The 6,146-nt window shown below is 34.1% G+C and overlaps 1 long non-coding RNA gene across 2 annotated transcripts in view; it reads right to left on the bottom strand.

The window, feature by feature from the left end:
* Window positions 1-3,032: 3,032 nt before the first annotated feature.
* The window catches only part of LOC148779037 (uncharacterized), a 51,413-nt gene continuing 48,299 nt past the window's right edge, over window positions 3,033-6,146 (bottom strand). Inside the window, exons 3-4 of one of the 2 annotated variants that reach the window (XR_016047730.1) lie at window positions 3,599-3,633; window positions 3,033-3,394 (exon numbers count right to left, since the gene is read on the bottom strand). This is a non-coding gene — a long non-coding RNA (uncharacterized LOC148779037). The remainder of the gene's footprint in view (window positions 3,395-3,598; window positions 3,634-6,146) is intronic. The other variant, XR_016047731.1, reaches the window with a different exon arrangement.

The raw sequence follows: 6,146 nt of genomic DNA, 5'->3' as shown, positions 1-6,146 counted from the left end.
ACCCTTCTAAAGTTTGATCCAACTAAGAAGAGCTATTGCACATGTGGTTTGAGATGACCCCTGCATTTAAGCACTTATGGGTCCCATGGGGTGCATTGCAAATATGATGTAAAACTTGATTACGGTGACTTTGATGTGACCAAATTATGGTCACTGCCATAGACTATGGAATATAAACATTGGGTCATCTTGAAATAAAGTGGAGCACCGTTCTAGACTAGCGCAATAGAGTACTCTAATACATAATATTAAGCCTAGAGATCTCATTTACCGTTGTCCCAGTTTATTTTGATGAGAAAAATGTATTCATGATGAAAAATCAATTAGGGATTTTTTTTGGAGTTCTTGAGAAATTTTTTATTTTTTTTAAATTAAACAAGCTCCCATTTTATATATTGTTTGGGAAAAATTCCAAATAAAGACATCTTGGTGGGGTCCATGTGGCACCCACGTAGCCATAGGGTGGCCACATGGCACCCCCCCCCCCCCCCCCCCCACAGCCCTACCTATTGATGATGTCAACACTAAGGGGCTTGGTCCTCTTTTGGAATTTGTGAGATTGTTCTTTTATGTTATATAGTTTTCAATTAAAAACATTTGTTTTATAAGTTATTTAATCAATTTTGTCACGTGTTTTTTCACACATCTGATCTTGGTGTCATGTGTGCAAGGCTAAGGCTAATCAACATATTATGATTCCAAGCCTAACCCATGGGAGAATTTGAGGCTTTTTATGTGGCTACATCTCATTGGCCAAGTACACGAGAACTTTATAAAATGCCACTTTTCAATCGGCTAAGCTATAAGATATTTTTCTTATAACGATATATTTTTCATATAACCCTACAGGACTAGTGAGAAAATATTTTATGGGACAAGAACCTTATGGTAAAATGGCTACCCTAGGGTTTTTCATGGAGTGATAAAGATATGGAAATCGCATTCACTTATCTTGATGGTTAGATGTGGATGTGTGGCAAGGATCCATGTCTTCTTTTGTGCCACAAATGAAAAGTATCAAAGGTGTAGATTACTTCACTCACAACCACTTTACTATAGATACATAAGTTAGATTCATTAAACCCTAACCCTACATAATTGCAACTCTTAGGGGCCGTTTGGATACCTGGAAATATATTGTCTGTGAAATATATTACTGCCGTAATACATTACTTGCAAATGGATTGTTATTATTTGGGTCGTATTTAGATGCAACTTGAGAAATACATTGTTACTATTTTGCTATGTATGGAAGAAATATGGGAAATGCATTACCAACATTTTATTATTTCTTTCTTTTTTGTTAACAAAATTCCACAGAAATGCGAAATTAAAGTTATCATCACACTATTCCAAAAAGATTTTCTAATAATAACATCATCACTATTCCAAAAAGATTTTCTAATAATAACATGTACCATACTAAAGTCATGATGACACCATTTCCTACTTATTTTGTATGTCTTTGCTACTTACATGGAATCACATGTCTTCTAACATGATTAGACTTTGGTTTCAACATGATAAGTCATTGGAATAATATGATTAGAATAACATGATTTTATTGTGATAAACCTTATTTTTATTTATTTTCTATAGAAGTCTTTAAAATGTCTCTCTATATAATTTCAAATAAACAATAAATTTATGATACCAAATTCAAAATCTTTATAGTACAAGTTAAAAAATGGGAAGAAGTTTGGTTAGTAAACTAGAAGGTTTGGTAATTGCAGTAGAAAATTTTGAGGCATTGAAAGAGATTAAAGAGGTATCTTATTTCAATTGAGCTTTTACTAATCTCTTATGGGAATTATATTGTATGAACTTTTTTATTATGAGTGTGTAGGGCTTACCAGGGCTCTCCTGCTTTTCTCTTTTCAGATTAGTAGTAGCGACTCTCATGTTTCTCTCTCTTCAGGTTAGGAGCTGAAAGGAAAAAGCCAGATTAAAGAGAGAGGGAGCAACTTATGCAAACCCATTATTAGGGCTTAAGGGAGAGAGGGGGCGGGTTTAGAGAGGAAAGGAGCACATATTCAACCCAGTTATTATGGCTCAACCAGAGGGAGAGTAGGGCTTAAGATATGGCTCAAGAAGAGAGAGTAGACGTACCAGTGAATGAAGAAATAAGTTAATTAGACGAGTTTGAGAGAGAGAAAATGGCAGCTTACTATTTTTTTTATATGGGGATAGGGAAGAGAGAGAAGTGGGTAAAAGATTTCCCAAAGATTACCTGTTAAGGCTCGTAATAGATTTTTCATCCCTCAGTGATATTTTTTTTTGGGAAATATCGGGTAATCTCTTTTCATTTCCTTATTATTAAAGTGTACCCTGAAAATGTCATATTTCCGTATAATATATTGTCATGTAATAGATTTTCAAGTAAGTAAAAAAAAGAGAAAAAGATAAAGATATCCACACCCCTGCTTTGTATTTTAACCTTTGAGTTTCAACGCTTGAAGTGCAAGCTTCCATGGAGTTCCCATCTTCATATGGTGACTAACAAGTTACAGACTTTACACTTTGATGTAACCATATGGTTCATTTTCCTTTCATTTTGAGTGTTATCTTCTTCATATTTTGGCCGATGTAATTCTCAAATCTCAGTGCTTTCTTCATGCCATTAGCTTAAGTTTCCATGATTTTTTATGATCATATTAAATTATGCCATATCCCCTTCCATTTGTATATTTCAGATTAAAGTCTCATCTCCTAAACACCATTTCTTTCATGACTTTTTCTGCAATTTAGAGTGAATATATTAGATATATCAGTGAACATTTCATCCTCTTTGAAAATCCTACTAGCATAAGTATTTGAAAATTTGTTATATGATACACTACACCATGGCCACATTGTTGGATATATGTGAATCCATATTTCCAATAGGATAATTTGCGCTTTTATGAAGTTCCTATTTTTATGGGTGAAAAGCCTTAGATTTTAGGAAAGGCATTTACATGACACTTCGATTCCTTAATGGGCCGTTTGGATACCTGACAATCTATTACATGGAAACATATCACAAGGAAATATAAGATTTACCATGTTTGGGTACACTTCAATAATAAGAAAATAGAAATAAATTACACAATATTTCCTCAAAAAAACGTCAAATCTATTATGCAAATACGTCAAATCTATTACGCGTAGAATGACTGTGAAATCCATTACATGCTTAACAGGTAATCTAACTACGCATGTGTCTTACCCAAAAAAAATCCTCTATCTCCCATGATTCTCCCTCTCTCTTGTGCCATCCATTATCCCGCGATTCTCCCTCTTTTGTGTACATCCTCCCGCCATGCCATCCATTCTCCCACGATTCTCCCTCTCCTGTGTACATCCATTTCTGCTCCACTTATATGTGTTTCCACCCGCATCTATTTCTACACTCCTGTGCACATCCATTTATACATCCCTTTATCCCCAATTTAAGTTGTAACCCCCATATGAAGGGCTCAGCTTTCATATCAAAACAAAAATAATAAAAATAATAATTGGTAATCAATGAGAAATTACCCAACACGATCATAATAAAAAATTTCACCCAACATAATCCTCATAAGATATCAGTAGAAGCTCAATTGAAATAAGATACCTCTTTAGTCTCCTCCAATGCCTCAGAATTTTGAGCTGCAATATCAAACCTTATAGTTTACTAATCAAACTTCTTCTCATTTTTTACTAATCAAACTTTTTCTCATTTTTTAACTTGTACCATAATGATTTTGAATTTGGTATCATAAATTTATTGTTTATTTGAAATTATACAGAGAGACATTTGAAAGACTTCTATAAAAAATAAATAAAAATAAGGCTTATCACAATAAAATCATGTTATCCCAATCATATTATTCCTATGACTTATCAGGTTGAAACTAAAGTCTAATCATGTTAGAAGACATGTGATTCCATGTAAATGCCAAAGGCATGCAAAATAAGTAGGAAATAATGTCAGGATGACTTTAGAATAGTAAAAGTTACTATCAGAAAATCCTTTTGGAATGATAATGATATTATTATTAGAAAATCTTTTTGGAATAGTGTGATTATGACTTTAATTCTGCATGTAAGTGGAATTTTGTGACAAAAAAGAAAGAAATGATAGTTTATAGGCAAGTGTTGGTAAAATATTGGTAATGCATTTCCCATATTTCTTCTAGACATAGCCAAACAGTAGCAGCGTATTTCCCAGGTTGCATCTAAATACTATCCAAACATTAACAATCCATTCTAGGTAATGTATTACGACAGTAATATATTTCACAGACAATATATTTTCAGGTATCTAAACGACCCCTAAAGGATTCCTAATATCATAGGTATGAAATCTTTATGGTGCTCTCACGTGACCATGGTGAAGGAAAATATGAGTTCTAAATTCATATGGAGATTTATAGTTATCATATGGAAGATTTGGATTGGCCTCATGTGTAAACTCTTATGGGTCTCGTGGGTTATCTATAAAAGCTATGGTTTTGTAGAGAGAGAAGATATGTGGGAAAGGAAAAATCAGGAGAGAAAAGGTTAGATCTTGAGTCCTTAGGTGAGATTCTAGTGAGGGAAATACTTTGTTTTTAGGCTTGAGAGAGACTCATGTAAAATAGTGAGAGTTTGAGATATAAGAATCAAGATGTTCAATGGAGGCATATGCACCATCTCAGGTGTCGTACATGTTCCAAGTCTCAGAAGGAGCCTTTTGTCCTTGAGAAAATTTGATGAGTAAGGTTTAAAATTTACATGTGAAAATAAATGTCTAAAAATTTCAAAAGGAGCACTAGTGGTTGCGAAAGGAGAGTTAGCAGGCAATCAGTACAAACTTGTTGGTGAAACAATTTTGGGAGAGGCCAATATTGTAGAGGTGGACTCTGCCGTGATGTGGCATGCATGTTTGGGTCATATGTGTGAGCGTGGACTCAATGGTGCTTATCGATAAAAACCTTCTCCCTAGTTTAAAATATTTTAATTTTGATTTTTGTGAGTCATGCTTACGTAGAAAGCAAAGCAAATTGTATTTTATTTTATCCACCACTAAAAGTATGGATATTTTGAAATTGATTAATTCATTCACATGGGAATCACTTGTTGTTTCTATAGGGGTGTTATATATTTTGTCACTTTTATTTTAAGAAACGTGTGGGTTTATATGCTAAAAAATAAATATGATGCCGTCAGTTGTTTCCAAAAATTTAAGGCCTTAGTAGAAAACCAGAAAGGTAAGAACATCAAATGTCCAAGAATTGATAATGCGGAGAATCTTGGTCTGGTGAATCTAATAATTTTTGTAGTGAGCATGGTATTGTTAGGCAAATGACAGTTCTTAGAACATCTAAGCAAAATGGTGTTGCAGAGGGAATGGATTGCACCATTATGAAGCATACCAAGTATATGTTCAATATTGTGCGGTTAGAGCAATGTTTTTGGGCAGAAGCAGTTCATATAGCTTGTTTCGTAATCAATAGGTCTCCCAATTTTGCTATTGAAGAGGTTTGGATAGATAAACTTGCTGATTATACTTTTCTTCGTGCTTTTGGTTGTGATGCATATTCTTTGATTCCAAAGGAGAAAAGATCTGAGTTGGATAAAAAATCCAAGAAGTGTGTTTTTCTTGAATGTGTTGATGGTACAATGGGTGTAGGATCATATTGACCACAAGGTTATAATTAGCCGAGATGTTATTTTCAATGAAATTTCATGCAGAAAAAGAAAGATGAGCCAAATGCAAAAACTATTGAGGTCGAATGCACCCATGATAACCAACGAGATAGTGGTCAGGGCCAAGAACCTACATTGTCCAAGAGCTTGAAGAATATTTAGGTGATCTTGAATTAAGAAGATCTGATAAAACTAAAAAGGCTCATGTGAGGCTTAACAATTATGTCTTATCCTATACTTGCCTAACAGAGGAGGGTGAGTCAATTTATTTTCTTGAGGCATGTAAGTTCATTGAAGTCGGTTAATAAAGAAGATCTATGGAAGAAGAGATAGAGGCCCTGCAAAAAAATAAAACATGGGATCTTGTCGAACTACCAGAGAAGCGAAAGACAATTGCTTGCAAGTGGGTCTTCCAAAAGAAAAAAGGTCCTAATAAAACTATTGAAAGGAACAGAGCTAGATTGGTTGTGAAAGGGTATGCTCATAAATCA

Source organism: Amborella trichopoda, chromosome 13 (assembly GCF_054954075.1).
Source record: "Amborella trichopoda isolate Santa Cruz 75 chromosome 13, AtrichopodaSantaCruz75HAP2 v2.0, whole genome shotgun sequence".
NCBI classification, from domain to species: domain Eukaryota; kingdom Viridiplantae; phylum Streptophyta; class Magnoliopsida; order Amborellales; family Amborellaceae; genus Amborella; species Amborella trichopoda.
Note: the sequence above shows the minus strand (reverse complement) of the source record. Positions and strands in the feature narration are given on the sequence as shown.